Raw genomic sequence first — 24471 nt, 5'->3', positions numbered from 1 at the left:
TCCTATACTCCTCTGGCAGCACCGATAGGCTCCAGGCTACTCATCTGTCAACCACTGCATTCTCTAGGTTGCATCATCAGGCTTGCCGCTCCAAACTAGCAGTACAATAAGGTCAATAATTAAAGGAAATTTAAGAATTCAAGTTATCAAAATTTTTAAAATCTTTAAAAATCCGTCAAAATTTTCAAAAATGGTCGAAATTCAAAAAAATTTCAAAATTTTCAAAAATTTTCAAAAACTTCAAAAATTCTCAAAAATTTCAAAATTTTCAAAAAATTCAAAACTTTTAAAAATAATCCTAAATTTTAAAAACTTCAAAAACTTCAAAAATTTTAAAAATCGCCGAAATTCCAAAAATTTTAAAAATTTTCAAAAATTTTAAAAAATTTCAAAATCTTCAAAAATTTTCAAAAATTTCAAAAACGTTAAATTTCTTCCAAATTATCAAAAATAAATAAAAATTTGTCAAAATTCCAAAATTATGAAAATTTCCCAACTTTTTCTAAATTCCTCAAAAATTTCAATGATTTCCAATACACTCCCTGGCAGCAACGATATTCTCGAGGCAATACATGTCAGCCACGCCAGCCTCTGCGTTGCATCAGCAGGCTCTCCGCTACCAACTAGCACTACAATAAGTTCAAAAATTAAAGGAAATTTTAAGATTTTGTTAGAATTATCAAAACTTTTTTAATTTAAAAAATGCAAAAAAAATTTTCAAAAATCGTCGAAATCCCAAAAATTTCAAAATTTTCAAAAATTTGCAAAATTTTCAAAAATTTTCAAAAATTTCAGGAATTTAAAAAACTTTCAAATATCATCGAAATTCCAAAAAATTTCAAAATTTTAAAAAATTTTCAAAATTTTCAAAAATTTTCAAAATTTTCGAAAATTTTCAAAAATTTCAACAACGTTAAAAATTCTTCCAAATTAAAAAAAAAATTAAAATTTTTGTCGAAATTCCAAAAATTCTGAAAATTTCCCAACTTTTCCTAAATTCCTAAAAAAATTCAATTATTTCCTACACTTCCCTGGCAGCACCGATAGGCTCCAGGCTACACATCTGTCAACCACGGCATCCTCTGAGTTACATCTGCAGGCTCGCCACTCCAAACTAGCAGTACAATAAGTTCAATAATTAAGGGAAATTAAGAATTTCTTAGAAATATCAAAATTGTTTAAATTTTAAAAAATTCGTCAAAAATTTTCAAAAACCGTCGTAATTCCAAAAAATTTCAAAATTTTCAAAAATTTTCAAAATTTTCAAAAAGTTACAAAAAACTTCAAAATTTTCAAAAATTTTAAAAATTCTCAAAAAATTCAAAATTTTCAAAAATTTTCAAAAAATTGAAAAATTTTCAAAATGATCCTAATTTCAAAAAACTTCAAAAATTTCAAAAATTTTCAAAAATCTTCGAAATTCCAAAAAATTTCAAAATTTTCAAAATTTTTTAAAAATTTCAATATTTTAAAAAATTTTCAAAATTTTCAAAAACGTTAAAAATTCTTCCAAATTTTCAAAAAAGATAAAAATTTGTCAAAATTCCAAAAATTCTGAAAATTCCCCAACTTTTTCAAATTCCTCAAAAATTTCAATTATTTCTTATAATCCCCCTGTCAGCACCGATAGGCTCCATGCTACACATGTCAACCACGGCATCCTCTGGTTTGCATCTGCAGGCTCGCCGGTCCAAACTAGCAGTACAATACATTCAATAATTAAGGGAAATTTAAGAATTTGTTCGAGTTATAATTTTTTAAATTTTAAAAAACTTGACAAAATTTTCAAAAATCGTCGAAATTCCAAAAAAATTCAAAATTTAAAAAAATTTTTAAAATTTTAAAAAATTTTCAAAATCTTCAAAATGTTCAAAAATTTAAAAAATTTTAAAAATAACCAAAATTTTCAAAAATTTTTACGAATTGCAAAAATTTAAAAATTTTTCAAAAATTGTCCAAATTCCAAAAAATTTCAAAATTTTCAAAATCTTTCAAAAATTTTCAAAAATTTCAAAATTTTAAAAAATTTTCAAAACTTTCAAAAACGTTCAAAATTCTTCCATATTTTCAAAAAACTTTAAAAATTTGTCGAAATTCCAAAAATTCTGAAAATTTGCTATCATTTTGCAAATTCCTTAAAAATTTCAATGATTTCCAATACACCCCCTGGCAGCAACGATATGCTCGAGGCAATACATGTCAGCCACGCCAGCCTCTGTGTTGCATCAGAAGGCTCTCCGCTACCGACTAGCACTACAATAAGTTCAAAAATTAAAGGAAATTTTAAGATTTTGTTAGAATTATCAAAATTTTTTAATTTAAAAAATGCGTCAAAATTTGCAAAAATCGTCGAAATCCCAAAAATTTCAAAATTTTCAAAAATTTGCAAAATTTTCAAACATTTTCAAAAAAATTCGAAATTTCCAACAATTTCAAAATTTTCAAAAATCGTCAAAATACCAAAAAATTTTAAAATTTTCAAATATTTTCAAAAACTTCAAAATTTTGAAAAATTTTCAAAAATTTAAAAAATTTAAAAAAATCGTCCAAAAATTTTTCAAAAATTAAGAAAATTTGAAAAATTTTCAAAAATTTAACAAATTTCAAAAATTTTCTAAAATGGTCCAAATTCCAAAAAATTTCAATGATTTCCAAAAAACCCCCGGCAGCAACGATAGCCGTGATGCTATACATGTCAGCCACAGCATCCTCTGCGTTGCATCAGTAGGCTCGCCGCTACCAACTAGCACTACAATAAGTTCAAAAATTAAAGGAAATTTTAAGAATTTGATAGAATTATCAAAATTTTTTAAATTTTAAATAATTCGTCAAAATTTTCAAAAATCGTCGAAATGCCAAAAATTTCAAAATTTTCAAAAATTTTCAAAATTTTCAAAAATTTAAAAAAAATACAAAATTTTCAAAATATTAAAAAATTTTCAATAAAATTCAAAATTTCCAAAAATTTCAAAATTTTCAAAAATTTTCAAAAATTTCAAAAACGATATAAATTCTTCCGTATTTTCAAAAAATTTTAAAAATTTGTCGAAATTCCAATAATTCTGCAAATTTACTATCTTTTTGCAAATTCCTCAAAAATTTCAATGATTTCCAATACTCCCCCTGGCAGCAAGGGTAGGCTCGAGGCTATACATGTCAGCCACGGCATCCTCTGCGTTGCATCAGCAGGCTCGCCACTACCGACTAGCACCACAATAAGTTCAAGAATTGAATTAAATTTTAAGAATTTGTTAGAAATATCAATATTTTTTAAATTTTAATAAATCCGTCAACATTTTCAAAATTCGTCGAAATCCCAAAAATTTAAAAAATTTCAAAAATGATCAAAAATCGTCCAAATTAAAAAAAATTTCAAAATTTACAAAAACTTTCAAAAATGTCTAAATTTTCAAAAATTTTCAAAATTTTCAATAATTTTCAAAAATTTCAAAAATATTCAGAAACTTAAAAATTTTCAAAAATTTAAAAAATTTTCAAAAATCGATGAAATTCCAAAAAATTTCAAAATTTTGAAAAATATTCTAAAATCGCCGAAATTCCAAAAAATTTCAAAATTTTCAAAAATTTTAAAAAATTTCAAGGTTCAAAATTCTTCCAATTTTTCAAAAAAAAAATAAAAATTTTGTCGAAATTCCAAAAATTCTGCAAATTTCCTATTTCTAAATTCCTCAAAATTTTCAATTATTTCCTATACCCCCCTGGCAGCACCGATAGGCTCCAAGCTACTCATCTGTCAACCACGGCATTCTCTAGGTTGCATCAGCAGGCTCGCCGAAGCAAACTAGCAGTACAATAAGTTCAATAATTAAAGGAAATTTAAGAATATAAGTTATCGAAATTTTCAAAATTTTTAAAATCTGTCAAATTTTAAAAAAATGGTCGAAATTTCAAAAAATTTCAAAATTATCAAAAATTTTCAAAATTTTCAAATATTTTCAAGCTTAAAAATTTTCAAAAAATTCAAAAATTTTCAAAAATTTTCAAAAATTTCAAAAACGTTAAAAATTCTTCCAAAATTTCAAAAAATTTTAAAAATTTGTCGAAATTACAAAAATTCTGGTAATTTCCTAACATTTTTTAAATTCATCAAAAATTTCAAATATATCGAATAGTCCCAGTGGCAGCACCGATAGGCTCGAGGCTACACATCTGTCAGCCACGGCATCCTCTAGGTTGCATCTGCAGGCTCGCCGCTCCCAACTAGCAGTACAGTAAGTTCAATAATTAAAGGAAATTAAAGAATTTGTTAGTTATAATTTTTTTAATTTCTAAAAATTTGTCAAAATTTTCAAATATCGGCATAATTCCAAAAAATTCCAAATTTTCAAAAATTTTTAAAATTTTCAAAAATTTCCAAAAACATCAAAATTTTCACAAATTTAAAATATTCTCAAAAAATCCAAAATTTTAAAAAATTTTCAAAAATTTTCAAAAATTTCAAAACTTCAAAATCTTCAAAAAATTCAAAAATTTTCGAACTAGTCCAAAATTTCCAAAAACTTAAAAAAATTTCAAAAATTTTCAACAAGCGTCGAAATTCCAAAAAAATTTTAAAATTTTCAAAAATTCCAAAAATTTTCAAAACTTTCAAATACGTTAAGTATTCTTCCAAATTTTCAGAAAAAACATTAAAAATTTTGTCGAAATTTCAAAAATTCTGCAAATTTCCTAACTTCTAAATTCCTCAAAAATTTCAATTATTTCCCATACTCCCTCTTGCAGCACCGATAGGCTCCAGGCTACACATCTGTACCACGGCATCCTCTAGGTTGCAGCTGCAGGCTCGCCGCTCCAAACTAGCAGTACAATATGTTCAATTATTAAAGGAATTTAAGAATTTCTTACGAGTTATCAAATTTTTTTAATTTTAAAAAATCTGTCAAAATTTTCAAAAATCGTCGAAATTCCAAAAAATTTCAAAATTTTAAATATTTCATAATTTTAAAAAATTTTCGAAAATTTCAAAAACGATAAAAATGCTTCCAAATTTTCAAAAAACTTTAAAAATTTGTCGAAATTCCAAAAATTCTGAAAATTTCCTAACATTTACCCAAATTCCTAAAAAATTTCTATTATTTCCAATACTCCCCCTGGCAGCACCGATAGGCTACAAGCTACATATGTCAGCCACGGCATCCTCTAGGTTGCATATCAAGGCTCGCCGCATCGAACTATCAGTACAATAAGTTCAATAATTAAAGGAAATTTAAGAATTTGTTAGAGTTATCAAAATTTTTTAAATTTTAAAAAATTTGTCAAAATTTTCAAAAATCGTCAAAATTCAAAAAAAATTTCAAAATTTTAAAAAATTTTCAAAAACTTCAAAATTTTCAAAAATTTAAAATATTTTCTAAAAATCCAAAATTTTCAAAAATTTAAAAAATTTAAAAAATTTTCAAAAACCGTCGAAATAGCAAAAAGTTCCTAATTTTCAAAAATTTTGAAAAATTTTCAAAAATTTTCAAAAAACGTCGAAATTCCAAAAAATTTCAAAATATTCAAAAACTTTCAAAATTTCCAAAAATTTTCAAAAATTTCAAAAACGTTAAAAATTCTGCCAAATTTTCAAAATAATTAAAAATTTTGTCGAAATTACAAAAATTCTGCATATTTCCTAACTTTTTCTAAATTCCTCAACAATTTCAATTATTTCCTAAATTCTCCCTGGCAGCACCGATAGGCTCCAGGCTACACATGTCAACCACGGCATCCTCTAGATTGCATCACCAGTCTCGCCACTCCTAACTAGCAGTACAATATGTTCAAAAATTAAAGGAAATTAAGAATTTAAGTTATCTTTTTTTTAATTTTTAAAAATCTGTCAAAATTTTCAAAAATGGTCGAAATTCCAAAAAATTTCAAAATTTTCAAAAATTTTCAAAAATTTCAAAAACGTTAAAAATTCTTCCAAAATTTCTAAAAATTTTAAAAATTTGTCGAAATTACAAAAATTCTGAAAATTTCCTAACATTTAGTAAATTCATTAAAAATTTCAAATATTTCGAATACTCCCAGTGGCAGCACCGATAGGCTCGAGGCTACACATGTCAGCCACGGCATCCTCTAGGTTGCATCTGCAGGCTCTCCGCTCTCAACTAGCAGTACAATAAGTTCAATAATTAAAGGAAATTTAAGAATTTGTTAGTAATAATTTTTTTAATTTTTAAAAGTTTGCCAAAATTTTCAAATATCGGCATATTTCCAAAAAATTCCGAATTTTCAAAAATTTTCAAAATTTTCAAAAATTTCCAAAAACTTCAAAATTTTCATAAATTTAAAATATTCTCAAAAAATGCAAAATTTTCAAAAATTTTCAAAAATTTCAAAACTTCAAAATCTTCAAAAAATTCAAAAATTTTCAAACTCATCCAAAATTTACAAAAACTTAAAAAATTTCAAAAATTTTCAAAAATCGTCGATATTCCAAAAAATTTTAAAATTTTCAAAAATTTTCACTTTCAAATGCATTAAATATTCTTCCAAATTTTCAAAAAAAAATTAAAAATTTTGTCGAAATTCCAAAAATTCTGCAAATTTCCTGACTTCTAAATTCCTCAAAAATATCAATTATTTCCTATACTCTCCCTGGCAGCACCGATTGGCTCCAGGCTACACATGTCAACCATGGCATCCTCTAGATTGCATCAGCAGGCTCGCCACACCAAACTAGCAGTACAATATGTTCAATAATTAAAGGAAATTTAAGAATTTGTTAGATATATCAAAATTTTTTTAAATTTTAAAAAATTTGTCAAAATTTTCAAAAATCGTCGAAATTCCAAAAAATTTCAAAATTTTCAAAAATTTTCAAAAACTTCAAAATTTTTAAAAATTTAAAAAATTTTCTAAAAATTTAAAAAATTTTCAAAAATTTTGAAAAATTTAAAAAATTTTCAAAAATCGTCGAAATTGCAATAAACTTCAAAATTTTCATAAAATTTTCGAAAATTTCAAAATTTTGAAAAATTTTCAAAATTTAAAAAATTTTCAAAACTAAAAAATTTCAAAAAATTTTCAAAAAACGTCGAAATACCAAAAAATTCAAAATATTCAAAAATTTTCAAAATTTCCAAAAATTTTCAAAAATTTCAAAAACGTTAAAAATTCTTCCAAATTAAAAAAAAAAATAAAAATTTTGTCGAAATTACAAAAATTCTGCATATTCCCTAACTTTTTCTAAATTCCTCAACAATTTCAATTATTTCCTGTACTCTCCATGGCAGCACCGATAGGCTCCAGGCTACACATCTGTCAACCACGGCAACCTCTATGTTGCATCTGCAGGCTCGCCTGCCCAAACTAGCAGTGCAATAAGTTCAATAATTAGAGGAAATTTAAGAATTTGTTAGACTTATCAACATTTTTTAAATTTTTAAAAATTTGTCAAAATTTTCAAAAATCGTCGAAATTGCAAAAAATTTAAAAATTTCAAAAATTTTAAAAAACTTCAAAATTTTCAAAAATTTCAAAAATTTTAAAAAAATCATCAAAATTCCAAAAAATTTCAAAATTTTAAAGAATTTTAAAAAATTTCAAAATTTTAAAAAATTTTCAAAAATTTAAAAAATTTTCGAAAATTCTCCAAGTTCCAAAAACTTTCAAAAACAATAAAAATTCTTCTAAATTTTCAAAAAATTTTAAATATATGTCGAAATTCCAAACATTCCGAAAATTTCCTAACATTTTCTAAATTCCTCAAAAATTTCAATTATTTCCAATACTCCCCCTTGCAGCACCGATAGCCTCGTGGCTACACATGTCGGCCACGGCATCCTCTGGGTTTCATCTGCTAGCTCGCTGCTACCAACTAGCACTACAATAAGTTCAAAAAAAAAAGGAAATAAAAGAATTTTAAAAAATCTAAAGAATTCTCAAAAAATTCAAAATTTTCAAAAATTTTCAAACTCTTCAAAATTTTCAAAAATTTTCAAAATAATCCTAAATTTCCAAAAACTTAAAAAATTTCAAAAATTTTCAAAAATCGTCGAAAATCCAAAAAATTCAAAATTTTCAAAAATTTTCAAAAATTTTAAAAACGTTAAAAATTCTTCCAAATTTAAAAAAAAATAAAAATTTGTCAAAATTCCAAAAATTCTAAAAATTTTCCAACTTTTTCGAAATTCCTCAAAAATTTCAATTATTTCCTACACTCCCCCTGGCTTCAGGCTACACATCCGTCAACCACGGCAACCTCTGTGTTGCATCTGCAGGCTCGCCGCTCCAAACTAGCAGTACAATAATTTCAATAATTAAAGGAAATTAAGAATTTGTTGAGTTATCAAAATTTTTTAAATTTTTAAAAATTTGTCAATATTTTCAAAAACCGTCGAAATTCCAAAAAATTTCAAAATTTTGAAAAATTTTCAGATACTTCAAAATTTAAAAAAAAATTAAAAAATTTTCAAAAAAATCCAAAATTTTCAAAAATTTCAAAATTTTCAAAAATTTCAAAAACGTTAAAAATTCTTCCAAATTTTCAAAAAAATTAAAAAAATTTGTCGAAATTCCAAAAATTCTGACAATTTCCCAACTTATTCTAAATTCCTCAAAAATTTCAATTATTTCTTATAATCTCCCATTCAGCACCGATAGGCTCCATGCTACACATGTAAACCACGGCATCCTCTGGGTTGCATCTGCAGGCTCGCCGATTCAAACTAGCAGTAGAATAAGTTCAATAATTTAAGGAAATTTAACAATTTGTTAGAGTTATCAAAATTTTTTAAATTTTAAAAAACTTGTCAAAATTTTCAAAAATCGTCGAAATTCGAAAAAAATTCAAAATTTTTAAAACTTTTCAAAAATTTTAACAACGTTAAAAATTCTTCCAAATTTTCAAAAAAAATTCAAAATTTTGTCGAAATTTCAAAAATTTTGAAAATTTCCCAACTTCTAAATTCCTAAAAAATTTCAATTATTTCCTACACTCCCCCTGGCAGCACCGATAGGCTCCAGGCTACACATTGTCAACCACGGCATGCCATCCTCTGAGTTGCATCTGCAGGCTCGCCGCTCCAAACTAGCAGTACAATAAGTTCAATAATTAAAGGAAATTAAGAATTTCTTAGACTTATCAAAATTTTTTAAATTTTCAAGAATTTGTCAAAATTTTCAAAAACCGTCGAAATTCCAATAATTTCAAAATTTTCAGAAAGTTTCAAAAACTTCAAAATTTTCAAAAATTTAAAAAATTCTCAAAAAATTAAAAATTTTCAAAAATTTTTAAACTCTTCAAAATTTAAAAAAATTTAAAAATTTTCAAAATAATCCTAAATTTCCAAAAACTTCAAAAATTTCACAAATTTTCAAAAATCGTCGAAATTCCAAAAAATTTCAAAATTTTCAAAAAATTTCAAAATTTTCAAAAATTTCAGAAACGTTAAAAATTCTTCCAAATTAAAAAAAAAAATTTGTCAAAATTCCAAAAATTCTGAAAATTTCCCAACTTTTTCTAAATTCCTCAAAAATTTCAATAATTTCCTACACTCCTGGCAGCACCGATAGGCTCCAGGCTACACATTTGTCAGCCTCGGCAAACCTGTGAGTTGCATCAGCAGGCTCGCCGCTCCAAACTAGCAGTACAATAAATTCGATAATTAAAGGAAATTAAGAATTTGTTAGAGTTATCGACATTTTTTAAATTTTTAAAAATTTGTCAAAATTTTCAAAAACAATCGAAATTCCAAAAAATTTCAAAATTTTCAAAAATTTTAAAAATTTTCCTAGATTTTCAAATATTTCAAAATTTAAAAAATTTAAAAAAAATCGTCGAAATTCCAAAAAAATTTCAAAATTTTCAAAAACGTTAAAAATTCTTCCAAAATTTCAAAAAATTTTAAAAATTTGTCGAAATTACAAAAATTCTGAAAATTTCCTAACATTTTGTAAATTCATAAAAAATTTCAAATATTTCGAATACTCCCAGTGGCAGCACCAATAGGCTCGAGGCTACACATGTCAGCCACGGCATCCTCTAGGTTGCATCCCAACTAGCAGTACAATAAGTTCAATAATTAAAGGAAATTTAAGAATTTGTTATAAGTTTTTAATTTTTAGAAATATGTCAAATTTTCAAATATCGGCATAATTCCAAAAAATTCCAAATTTTCAAAAATTTTCAAAATTTTCAAAAATTTCAAAAATTTTCAAAAATCGTAGCAATTCCAAAAAACTTCAAAATTTTCAAAAATTTTCAAAAAATCCAAAATTTTCAAAAATTTTCAAAAAATCCAAAATTTTCAAAAATTTTCAAAAAATCCAAAATTTTCAAAAATTTTCAAAAATCAAAAAAATTTAAAAAATTTTCAAAAATCGTCGAAATTCCAAAAAATTTCAAAATTTTCAAAAATTTTCAAAAATTGTCGAAATTCCAAAATATTTGAAAATTTTTGAAAAATATTAAAAAATTTCCAAATTTTCAAAAATTTTCAAATTATTTCAAAATTTTCAAAAATTTTCAAAAAACAGAAAATTTTCAAAAATTTTTAAAAGTTCATAAATTTAAAAAATTTTCAAAATCGTCGAAATTCCGAAAAATTTCAAAATTTTCTATATTTTCAAAATTTTCAAAATCGTTAAAAATTCTTCAAAATTTTGAAAAAATTTTCAAAATTTGTCGAAATTCCAAAAAAATCTGAATATTTGTTTAACGTTTTCTAAATTTCTCAAAAATTTCAATTATTTCCAATACTCCCCCTGGCAGCACGTTAAGAAGTCTTCAAAATTTTCAAAAAATTTTTCAAAATTTGTCGAAGTTCCAAAAAATCTGAAAATTTCCTAACATTTTCTAAATTTTTCAAAAAGTTCAATTATTTCGAATACTCCCCCTGGCAGCACAATAGGCTCGAGGCTACACATGTCAGCCACGGCATTCTCTGGACTGCACCAGCAGGCTCTCTGCTCCCAGCTAGCAGTACAATAATTTAAAAAATCAAAGAAATTTTAAGAATTTTTTCAAATTTTCAACATTTTTTAAATTTAAAAAAAATTTTCAAAATTTTCAAAAATCGTCGAAATTCAAAAAAATTTCAAAATTTTCAAAAATTTTCAAAAAATTCAAAATTTTCAAAAGATTCATAAATTTTCAAAAACTGTCGAAATTCCAAAAAATTTCAAAATTTTCAAAAATTTAAAAAAATTATAAAATTTTCAAAAATTCCCAAAAATTATAAAATGTTCAAAAATTTTCAAAATTCGACGAAATTCCAAAAAATTTCAAAATTTGAAAACTTTCAAAATTTTCCGAAATTTTCAAAATTGGACGAAATTCCAAAAAATTACAAAATTTTAAAAATTTTTCAATGTTTTCAAAATTTTCAAGTTTTAAAAAATTTTCAAATTTCGACGAAATTCCAAAAAATTTCAAATTTTTCAAAAATATCAATAATTTTCAAATTTTTTCAAAATTTCCAAAAATTTTTAAAATGTCGAAATTCCAAAAAATCTGAAAATATACTAACATTTTCTAAATTTCTCAAAATGAACCTCCGGGTTCCTTAAACGCCAGTAAGTACGGTAGCCTATTTGAGTAGCGAGATCTTCACCAGATACTTCTAATGTTTGAAAAGCAGCTGTCAAACACCCAAAATTCGACAAAATAATCTATACATATAATTTGAACTGGTAATGGAAATTACGGGAAAACGGCTGACCGGATTTTAATAAATAACCCCTCATTTTGAAGCTTGGAACCCAAAGTTTTTATTGAATCACGGCCGACTTGATCGGATTTCAGAACAAAACACACACTGCAATAAACAATAGGCTATTACACGAAGGTATGACCTGCAGGATTGCCGACGTATTTAGAGCTCAATTCAATTTGTTATTAAAAACTGATTCTGCAGTGTATAATTTTCTGAGTACAGCTGTGTATTGGATATTCAAATCTGCGAAACTTGAGGTGGTTTGGTGACATCATTACCATTAGATATTAAATATTATTATAGTTAATATCATGATGGATCTATTTTTCATTAATTGTACATAATATTAATGCTATATTGATGACATGAAAGTGAAACGTTTTGAGGTTATGTAAGTAAATGTAGAGAATATCTTAATTTAGATCTTCATTTCTATAATTTACTGAGTGGCTGCTATATATAAGTACAAAACTTAAGTAAGATAATAATATTGTTAATAAAAATCGAATATTTTTATACTTATTAACCCAGTGGGGTTGGGTCATTTTCATATACTTAATGGCGGTGTAGTGTAGATATTGATTGTGTCATTGTCTTCAGTATTGGCTCGAGAGAGCGCAAAAATTACAGTTCCTAAGGAAAGATCAAAAGGTATTACTTACTGATAAAATAAGAGGCCTAGAAAATTTTGTAGTCTCCAGATCATTTCAGCAAGATATCTTAGTAGTATAAAATGATTTTACGCTCTACATTTCAAGTTCTACATGCAGCAGCTATACGAAAATGCAATTGTTCGAAAGCTTAGCAAACCTGACATTTTTTTAACTTTTGCCTACAATCCACAATGACCTGAAATAGCTACTGCTATCGTCCTGACATTGATACTTGCGTTTTCGCATTGAAACTCAAAAACTGATGTTGGATAGGTTGTAGAAAAAGTATTTGACCTAAAAAAATTCATTCAGAGGGAGTATGTTTCATTATTATGGAAGCAAATAACTATCAAAAAGACAAGTATTCTTCATTGAAAATAAACCTGAAAAATTTTTATTTGAACGTCTAACGAACTTAGTTTTCAGCAGCATTTGCTGCACAAGCCACTAGTTATATTATATTCTGTGATTGTATCCCTTCTAATTAGTGTTACATATTTGGTTTTAAGCAAATGATTTAATCACTTGAATTCTATTACAGATTTTCAGTTCATTTCTTTATAGAATCACAAGACGAGATTAATATATCCGAAAATGACACATCACACCTCAACAAAGACATGCCACCTAATTAGTGTTAGTTGCCTGCCATTAACCAAATGATTTAATCACTTGAATTGTAATATATTCTGTCATTTCTTTTCTTTATAGCAGCCAACATACCCGAAATGGCACAAACCTGGACGTCACATAAATGTGAGTTCATGTTCACTTTCCTGAAGTATGATTTGCGGGTGAGGGCTATCTGCAATCAGTGTCATAGAGCAGCATTGAATCTCTATGCGAAGTGCAGATGGACTGAAACCTGAAAGTGATTGCTGATGTGAATGGCTGGGGCTATTAGACACACTCGAAATAAACATTTCATATCTTCGATCATTATTGAAATGCTGAGCTTTTGGAAATAAAAGTATATTGTTAAGATCAATTCACATTCATCCTATTTAAAATTAAGTGTTCTAATAATCACACAATTCCCACAATAATACATACAGTCACGTCAGTATAATATAACCATTTCCTTTTCTTCATACTTTTTTTCACCCACTTAGCCCCCCTCGCTCTTGGGTGTGCCAATGTTTATTTGTAAACACTCTCATTCTATCGAATTTCGTTATTATGGCCTCAAGATAAACTTGCAACCAGAATATGTGGCCCCGCATTATTCCTATGTTACCTAGTAAACAACACAAGATTCATTGTCTTGCTCAAAACTAATAAGTTCCTTATTAAATGTCGTGACCTTATATCATCTAATCTGGATTTCAGAAAATTACAGCTAGGCGTTATGATGTTGTTTATCAGCACAATTTTTTTACAGTTACTACAATTGCATTCAGAATATTATACTGATCGTCACAATTAATATTTTGCCAAATTTATTATGAGAAAGGGAGTTAAGCCATAGCCGCATTTGTTGTGGGGATTGAAAAAAGTGATAGACTTTCAATGTAAATGTACAGTTACCCTTAAAAAGAATGAGACGATTCTTGGTCGTCGGAAGTTAAAGTTCTACAGCGCGGTTCACTCGATATCGACGTAACGATACATACCATGACAAATAGTACAAGAATTGTTACAAGGACCACAACAAGGACAAGGACCAGAATAAGGATCACGAAGAAGACTGCTATTTAAGGCCAGGATTTCACAACATAGCTGGAGTCACAAAATATCATTGCTTCACTGTACCGAATGGCAAATACCTGCTAAGAGATCTACATTCTGGACTGCTGCTGTCACTGTCTTGTCTCGGTAGCTCATATAGTAGCGTGTTGGTTCGACTGTATAACCGAAACGTCTCGTGTTCGATCCCGGGTAAAACTTTTTTTTATTGCGGTGTAATTAATTTGTTCAGAGTTCCTCGACTGTCTAATTTGTCGAAAAATATTAATAATTTATGCCCAACTTCTGGGTTTTACAAGTTGGCTGAACCTCGTCAAAAAAAATAAACCTTACTTGGAAGTTAAAAGTATTCTTCCTCAAACAAAAATCATAAGAAACAAAAAGAGACCTGTTAACTTAAAATCTTGTCCACATGCTATCAGCTTCTATTACAGCTCTAAGTCGATCCGGCATGGATGTCAAGAGATTGTGGAATAAGTTCTGATCCCCGGCGAGATCTTCCCAGGTGTCAACAACTTGATCCCACAATTCGTCTCGATTTCGAGGGCGTCGGTGGGCATAGGGGCTAACCTTCTCTTTTTCAATTCCGCCCATAAATTTTCGATGACATTCAAATCAGGTGACTTCGGAGGCCAATTAATGATTTCGATCTCGGGTCTCCTTTGAACCATCTTTGAATGCTTGCAGCATAGTGCACGGGATGGTTATCCTGCTGGAACAGCAATGTTCCTTCGGGAAAACGTTCTCGGGCGGAGGGAAGGAATATATTTTCCATAATGTGCTCGTAAGTTCCCGCATTAAACCGGCCATAGATGCTTCTATAACGCCAGGTCCATCGTAAGACATCCGCCCCCAACACGATATGCTAAAGCGCCCCGATCTTTCACGTCGGTGCACATAGCGCTGGTCATGTCGGAAACCATCCTCACGATAGACACGGACAGGACCTTCGTAATCACTCGAGATGGTTGTTTCGTCGGAGAAAATTACATCTCTCCAATCGAAATCCACTCGATTGGTAGCGAAGGCAAGATGGTCGACAGCTTGTGCTTCCCCCAATATTTCCATTTGCGCAGCCCTCCGGCTCCTAATACCGCGGTTCCTCAACCTGCTGATCACAGTCTGTGAAGAGCCGGGAAAGTTAGATGCTGCTCTTATTTCGTTAGCAGTCAGAAAGGGGTCCTGTCGAACTGTCTCGAATAAGAGAGCATCCTCTTCCAATGAAGAAATCCGCGGACGCCCAGGAATAGGGAGATTTTCGACCTCCCCTAAATTTTGGTAACGATGAACCCACCTCGCGGCTGTACTTCCAGGAACACCGACCAAACGGCCAGCAGATCTAGCCCCATATCCAGCCTCAACTATAGCTATAACTCGCTGTCTCATGTCATGTCGGTTCGCCATTACGATGAGAAGTGAGGGATGACGATAATACTTTAGTGTAGACAATGACTATTTAACGTGATATAGAATTATTGAAATAAGAGGCATCTTGCATAGTAAGAGTTAATAAATCAACCCTAAATTAAATATCTAAATAACAGGATATAACAGGAAGTCCAGTTGTTGTGAAACTAATCAAATTAAATCTAAGCTGAAGTAGCACAGCCATTGATAAATGTTTTGTACACAGAATTAGACTAATTCCTATTCGACAGAACCTATAATCAATGGCTTGTCTGAACATGATAAACAAATCCTATGTGTTTCCAATGTCACTGAACAATTTCAAAATATTAATTTAAAAACTAAGAAAGGATCGTAAATGCTGTATCTAATGATTATTTACATTTATGTCTACAAAATGAATCTTGGAAAAACGTATATGATACTGGTACTACTGATATTAAGAGTTAATGTATTGCATTTTTCACTTAATTTCATAATCACTTCAGTGGATGTTCTCCACTCAATGTTGTGAAAAAATTCAAAAGTAAAAACATGTAGATAACGCAGGGACTTCAAAATCTCATGTATTAAAAAGAAGAATCTATATGTAATGAGTTGCAATGTAATGATCCTCATGTTCTTAAATACTGCAAGGAGTACAGTGTAATTTATCAAAAATTATGAAAGAGGGAAATAGAATATATTTGAATAGAAAAGTACAAAATTCAGATAATGCAATTAAACCTATTCGGAATATTATTAAATTTAAACTTGTAGATATCCTAAGAAAGAAAATATTTTTTTATTAAAACCAATTATTATAAAGTAGAGGATCCCAAATCTATTGCAAATTCTTTTAACGTATTATAGTATATACTACAGAAATATTATTGACAACTTAAACATTCAAGATTTTGCAAAAGATACTGCAATTGGTTACTTAACAGATGCATTTAATAATTAGTATTAATATATGTAATTAGTCAATAACTGCAACAGTGCTTTTCCATTCAATCATAACATGAATAAACTTGAATGCATACTAAATTAAATACTATTGCAAACACGTAGATAAAATAGTTAAAATTAACTGAAGGTGTGAGAATGAAAAAATCCAAAGCCATACTTTTAACAAAAATTGTTTTGTGCGAGTGCATTTCTTACACATATGGGAAAGCTATTAATAAAATATTGTAATAATTACTCAACAAATGACATAGCCTAAGGACTCTAAACCTTTGTAAAAGTTTGTCTATTATTATATATATATATATATATATATATATATATATATTTAATTTCATTTTAATTGTTAGTTTTTAATATATATGCATTTACATTGTATATGTGTGTGTATAAATGCATTCATTAGATTAACGTTTATAATATTATAACTTGTAATTTTGTATTGTTTGCGATCATTAACACTTAATCTCAGGACTTTGTAAAACTCTATTTCAACGTTACATAGCTATTTCAACGTTATTTAGATAAAAAAAATCGTTGATGTAGACTAAGATTCGAACTCGCACTCTTCTACACAACATGCAGAAGTCTTAGCGTCTGAGCTATTGAAACGACACGAAAGCTTTCCTTTCTGTGCGGAGTGTCGATCTAGTCATGAAGGTCCATTGTCGATTTAACTACACGATTTATATATATATTTATCTTTCGTTTACGTAATATTATCATATTTTTTGCAGTTTTTGAAGTGAATTTCGGAACGATGCTAGTAACAAACCAAATAGTCTGAATTTAAGTAACTCAATATTCGTTATCTTGTGTATCAGTGCTCTGGTCTCCGATCATGCGCAATGTCTTACATCTGAGACTTAGGAATATTCAATCGTCTCATCCTTTTTCAGGGAAACTGTACATAAATACAACAACCACGATAAGATTGAGAAAACTTCAGAAACAAAGATGATTATGGAGGAAATGAAATCAGAGAAGTGTATGAAATAATGTTATTAATATTATGGAGATTCTAAATTACAGTGAAATCTTAATGAAATGGGGTAGGCAATGTTCAAGAAAGTATGTAACAACACAATACAGGTAGGTGTCAAGGAATGGCTTTCAGAGTTGGTACAACTCACGCATAGTTTGGAAATGTGGTAATATTTTCGTAGGCTATGATGTTAATGTTGAATTCTGAGATGATTGGAAATCAAACTCGCGAAATTTGTAATTCATTTGTATTATCGAAGCTTATCCAAATTTTGTTCACATTATATAACTAAGCCATAAATAGACAATAACATATTTTCTGTATTGCATTGGGTCAGCAACAAAATTATTTCATGTTTTCACTATTACTCCTTTTATACAGGGTGTTTCAAAAATACGGGGCATAATTTCAGATATGTATTTCCCACATGTAGACAATCAAAATAGTTCATTACAACATGTGTCCGGAAATGCTTTATTTCCGAGTTATGGCCTTCACAACATTGAAATTCACCAGAACGTTTTTCTTTCCGCAGGTCGTTGCCGTCAAAGGAGACGTTAAGAGGGCACTCTGACAGTTCATTCCGAGGCGAAGGTTACATTCAGTGTTGTGTAGGCATTAGACTGTGCGACATGTATTCAAATCAAGAGCTGACAGAGATACACTTCATGTACGGTAAGGCGGACGGCAATGCTGCGCTGGCTCGTCGTTTGTACCAGGAGAGGTACCCACAGTGACAATGTCCAGATCGGAAGACATTTGTACGTCTCCATTACCGTCTGTGCGAGTATGGAAAATTTAACTCTCCTGGTTTGGGAAGGGTACGACCAAGATCTACAACTCCAGAAGTACAGGAGGAGATTCTGGAGGCTGTGAACATGACTCCTTCTATCAGCACATGAAGGGTAGCGTTGCAAGTCAATGTTCCTCATACGATTGTCTGGAGACTGTTGAAAGAGTATCAATTGTATCCTTATCATTTGCAACGTGTACAGGCCCTGTCACCAGCAGATTACCCTGCACGAGTTAGGTTCTGTCAGTGGTTCTTGCAGCAGTGTGGTGTAAATCCGAACTTTCCTGCCTTAGTATTATTTACAGATGAAGCACTGATCACACGAGATGGCATAACAAATTTCCACAATCAGCATGTATGGGCGTATGAAAACCCACGTGCAACTGTTCCATCTCATCACCAGGTGCGGTTCTCCCTCAACATGTGGGCCGGTATCATTTGTGATTGATTAGTTGGACCCCATGTACTTGTAAACAGACTTACGAGGCAGGCGTACACAAACTTCCTGGAAAACACCATACCTCATGTTTTAGAAGACACTCCACTGATCAATCGTCAACGCATTCACTTCTTGCATGATGGCGCTCCTGCACACTTCAGTCGTACGGCTCGCTGGTACTTGGATCGAAGGTTTCCTGATCGATGGATAGGTAGAGGTGGCCCAATTGCTTGGCCTCCACGCTCACCTGATCTGAACCCTCTCGATTTCTACTTGTGGGGCCATTTAAAATCATTGGTTTATTTGTCTCCGGTGCCTGATTTGGAATCCCTTCGGAATCGAATTGTGGCATGTTCTGAGGACATACGCAATACTCCTGGAGTTTGGGATCGTGTTCGCAGGTCAATGAGACATCGATGTGAGGTCTGTATTCAAGCAGGAGGTGGACATTTTGAACATCTTCTGTAATGACAACGACCTGCGGAAATAAAAACGTTCTGGTGAATTTCAATGTTGTGAAGGTCATAACTCGGAAATGAAGCATTTCCGGACACATGCTGTAATGAACTATTTTGATTGTCTACATGTGGGAAATACATACCTGAAATTATGCCCCGTATTTTTTAAACACCCTGTATATTAGTATTACTTAATGTCTTCATTTACTCGAGGGAAGATCTTGCTCACCACGTTACTCCTGTATCTGTTGGATGATCGATCACCTCTGCCCAGGCTTGTGCACGTGACGACAATAGTTTGTTGGTTGACCTTGGCCATGGATTGTTATTAATGTCTTAATTTATATTCAGCTTTAAGTAGTGTTAGGATGTGCTACTTAGCACACGTGGCAGTGTGACGCAGGGAAATAACTCACATTGTTATGTAGTTTGTATTTTGTATTGATTTGTTATACAAATTGGTGTTATATATCTAAACTTGTGCTGATTTGGTACAGATTGTAAATTTGTAATTTATTTGTTTGTTTATGTGCTGAGAGGTCTTTTTTGTCTGAATTCCATCTTCAGCCTGATTCAGTTTATGAGCAATACATCTACTCAGTGTTGAATACACAGTTCTGCACCAGATATGTCTAATGCTTCAATAGCAGCTGGCAAAAACCTAAAACACGACATATCATATATTATATTGAATGCCTGCATCCCTTCTATTTAATATTACTTTAATCGAAATGTTATTTCTTCTCTTTACAGCCTCTGTCTGGCCTGGTATGCCGCCTCTGCCCCACAACAAGTGTGGTGAGTTCACATTTACTGTTATTTGTTTGTTTCCTGTGGGTCACAAAGATATATAGTTTGGGGGGGGGGGGGGAGGCTATCCGTAATCAGTGATATAAGGCAACATTGAAGCTGTAAAACTGATTTCTTATTGAAAGTGTGGATGAACTGAGAATTACAGAAAGTGATTCCCTGGTAGAAATGGGTGGGCTATTAAATACACTCAAAATAGAATTTACCAATTTTCGAACATTATCGACATTTTGTGCTTTTTTAAATAAAAGTGTATTGTAAAAATCTATTCACGTGGATGCAATTTGGAATAAAATGTTTTGTAAATCACACACTTCCCAGTATAATAGGTACATACACGTCAGTGTAATATAAATCTGTCCTCTTCTTCGTTTCTTTCTTTTCTTCCTTTTTCTCCATTTTTTTTTTTTCATTGGTTGCACTTGAGTCCCTTTAGCCCCTCTCCTTTGTGGGAGTGCCACTGTTTGCTTTTAAAGACTCGCCTTTTTTTATGAAACGTCGTTGTTACTGTTATGTAGTTACGATTTCTAGATAAACGTGCTGTAAATATAATAATGTAGCCCTGCATTAGCCCTACAATAACTCTCACATTACCTACAAGACAACACGAGGTTCATTGTTTGGCTTCAATCCAGTCAGTTCCTCATTAAATGTTGTGACCTTATATCATCTGATTTGGAGGAAACAGATATTGACCTGTTTGTTTCTCTTCATCGAAAAATGCTAGTACTTGCTTAATAATATTTTTTTTTATCACTCAGTGCTACAGTATTCATGTTGATTTGACAACACTGGACTGCAAGTGCAAATAAATTATCCTGCAAGAAGGTTCAAAATTGTGAATAGTGGGGGAGAGAAAGGGAGAGAAATACAAAAGAGAGAGGTAGGAATGCAAGGAGAGAAATGAATTACCGAGGCTGAGAAGGAATTAGGGTTCAATTTGCATATCTTACGGGGCACAGATCTGATGGTCCGCTGCTGGGCTAGTTGCTTGTACCTTCAGATCTAGCCAGTAAAAGCCTTGACAGTGAAAATATTATATGTCTGAGTAGAAGGCACCTGTAAAAATGGCATTCACTATGTTTTACTGTCTAATGGCGGGTACATGACTGTTCGTCTTTCACCCACATGAAGCCAGTTTACCGATAGAGTCATTGCCCAGGGTGCACCATAGGAGGCTGGTCTATGCAATGAGATGATGACGGCGATCTGACCTTCTCCAATGTTAGAATTATAAAAAAATTAGAAAAATGGTTTCAGTTTATGTTTGGCATATTAAATTCTGAAGTTTTCATTAACGACTGATTGTGGGTCTAACTGTGTAGCTTGTGACACACCTAGTATTTCAAGTAGATAATATGTGTGATTCCGAATATCGCAAATAAAACCGTTGTTATTTCTTCCGAAAGACTCCATGTCCCTTGAGGACCTTACTCTACAGGACTGTAGGGCTGGTGTTCAGAATTACACGTGTCTATAATGGTAGGACTGTAACGTGGAGTTGGATAATTAAAGTTTCGAATCTATTCTCACCTTTTTCACTACAGTGATGGAAGAGGATATAATGTTCGTGAAATGTACCTTTGATAATTTAAAATGTAAATTATTTTTCCCACAAAAAGAGAAACTTTTACAAATTCAATTGGAACCAGTTTATTATTCCATTTATTAATATTTATCTTGATCCTGTTTATATTACCTTGACGTTAATGTCAGCAACACACAACAGAGCTGCATTACTGTTGAGCATTTGTTAGTAACAATATGTAATGAAATCACTGTTGCTTCTTTATTCTTCAGAACCTCGGCAAACAGGGGCCAGGTAACACAGTCTGGCAGAATATATCGTCGCCTGAATGCAAGAACTAGGTAACTGGAAATTTGCGTTTTTTAGTTACCTCTTTTATAGCATAGCAAAAATCGCACAAAATGTAATCCAGGATCTAGGTAACTGATTGAACGATACCAGTGACATCTATTTTCCAATGTAACAAATAGGTAAAAGAAAACGAGACATATTCCTTAGTGCAATAAATAAGTAAATAGGCGATGTCACAAAATATGAAAAACCAAGTTACCTAGATCTTGCATTCAGGCGACAATATGATATCCACATACTTTTTTAATCTCTGAAGTTCAGTGAAATGTGTGAATCCAGATTTACATGAAGGCCTCATATGACTACAATATTACAATGTAGAAGTGGATGATTATACATACTTGCTTCATGGGCTTGCACATATTTATGAAACTCCTTAAGTTTAGAAGAAAGATTTTTTAATGTGCTTTCCTTCATATACTCTAAGATGTTAAAAACGAAATACATATATTAGAAGAAAAAAACTTTCTTGAAAAACTTTCTGAAACTGTGTCATTGTTCTTAGGCTAAACATCTAACAATATTGTCCTGATATTGTAATGCTCAAAATGGTGTTAAATGTCAACCCATATTGAACATTGACAAATTCAACAGATTGAGTGAATCGGTTATGTGTCTGTAAACACCTGTGTGTATTGCATTGTACAATTCTTTTCAAGCATGTATACATGAAATAGAATGATTACATATAAATACTGCTGGTAGATTTCATTCATAATTGTAAATGAGTTACAATTTAATTCTTTTTACAAATAATTGACCCAAACCTCGGTTATAGTCTAAATATGTATGGTGATTACAAGGCAACATCATAATTATTACAATTTTCTTTTTTTACTAGATACCTCTTGTACTTTCAAGACATAATGGGCAAAAACTGTGCAGTTCTCTTTTCCCACAGTGCACCAAGAGAGATGGATATACGAATGATAACTAGGATAGAAAGATTGTGTATCCTGCAACTAAGCACTGTCTTTGTCCACCAGAAATTATACATAAACTTGCCGGGATTTGAACCAGTTCTCTGGCATTGAAAAATTGATGCTCCAGCTTTTGCCTAATGGTGTGCCAGGAAGAGGGAAATATATCTTTTGAAAATATATTTTATGTCAGTTTTGTGAATATAGTAAAGCTAACTTCATCTGAATTCTCCAGATTTACAACCCGAAATATTAAAAGATTAACATGTTTTCTTTGTATCATATGAGTGAATAATGCTGGTCATCTTCGCTGTACTGATAGTTCATTTATCGTGGAAATTCAGTTCACATGAGTAATATTTCATATACAGAAGTGAATTGTAATTTGCTTGCACTAATGAATGGAATCTTTAATTTATTCTTGACACTGTGTTATTTTATATATATATATATATATATATATATCTTAAGGTATCTATGCTGGCAAGATTTTAATCTTCATTAAATACTGAACATTTATGAACTGTATTTGTTCACTTCCATGTGTGTTATTTCTAACAAGGAAAATATACCTATTAATACTTGCTTTTTTCTGATGGGAAGTTAATTTTTGAAAAGTACTTTCCACACTTCGTCTTCAAAAATATCAGCTTCTTGTATTTGAAAATTATACTAAAGTTAAAACAGGAAAACTTAATATATATTATCTTAGATTAATTTAATGATTTTATAACTCTACAGTCAAATCAAAAGCAACTTGAGACATAGAAACAGGTTGAAATGAACCTAAATCTAAACTATTTATGTTTGTGCTGATGGTGATGATGAATTTAAATAATGAAGCGAAGAGAGATCATCTTCCAAATTGATTTACTGGCGATTGAATTAAATTTATTACCAAAGTAATGGGAAAATATCTTATGACATAGCAGTTGAAATACTTGCTTTACTGTTAAGTTATTTCATTTATCAGACATTTGGAAAATATTTAAATTTAGAAAGAATAATAGTATCTTACATGCTCAAGTTCCTCAAATGACTAGAATACATATTTAAACTCTGAATGATCATTGAGAAGGAACACAAATTCTGTCTGAAAGACACGCATTTTTAACAGTTAACAAATACAGTTGGTTGAGTCCCATGTCTGTTTATTGGTTAGTGATCATTCTTCTTTCAGACCTGACCCCAGAGTGACAACAAATTCAGCCCAGTGGTCTATAATGTGAGTGTCGTCCACTCGGAATTAACCACATATGTACAGTATCTGTATTTTTGGAACCCTATGTAAAATATGAAATGTTTGTTTCACCTTGTGTTGGCCCCTCCCCATACGTAAAATACTCACTACAAACGTGTTTCGTAACTTTCGAGACTTGTTCTGTTGGAGAGTAGTTGATTGTATGTAATTAATATACATTTTCTGATATAAAATATATATCGGGTAGTAAATAAAAATTACCTCATTACTTCCTGTTATTTTTTTTATAGAACATTCTAGTCACTACACATTTTCAAAAACAAATTTAGTATATAATTAGTGTTGTACATACTAGTAAATTTAAAAGCTTAACTGTTAAAAATAAAAGTTTCAGTTTATTTTTAATGATCTTCTAACTTATTTTTCTTATATATCCCTGGTATACTGAAAGAGAGAAGGAAGAAAGACTCAAGAAGTCAAGAGATTTAATACTTCTTTAAATATACTAAAGACATCAAGAATAGAACTGCAAACCTGAAACTTTGTTAATACAACAATCTCGTACTGATCAACCATATTTGCACTATGTACAGCATTGAAAAGTTGATAGGAAATATGTTACCGTA

At 30.2% G+C, this 24471-nt stretch overlaps 1 protein-coding gene and 1 long non-coding RNA gene across 2 annotated transcripts in view; both read left to right on the top strand.

Moving 5' to 3' along the window:
* The window catches only part of LOC138693707 (putative polypeptide N-acetylgalactosaminyltransferase 10), a 387765-nt gene that overhangs the window by 289892 nt on the left and 73402 nt on the right, over positions 1 to 24471 (top strand). The window lies entirely within an intron of this gene.
* On the top strand, positions 11803 to 24272 carry LOC138693708 (uncharacterized). Its single transcript, XR_011330389.1, has 4 exons — positions 11803 to 11923; positions 13031 to 13075; positions 19789 to 19833; positions 23825 to 24272. It is a non-coding gene; the product is annotated as an uncharacterized lncRNA (long non-coding RNA).

Source organism: Periplaneta americana, unplaced genomic scaffold (assembly GCF_040183065.1).
Source record: "Periplaneta americana isolate PAMFEO1 unplaced genomic scaffold, P.americana_PAMFEO1_priV1 scaffold_18, whole genome shotgun sequence".
Taxonomy (NCBI): domain Eukaryota; kingdom Metazoa; phylum Arthropoda; class Insecta; order Blattodea; family Blattidae; genus Periplaneta; species Periplaneta americana.
This window is presented reverse-complemented; position numbering and strand designations above follow the sequence as displayed.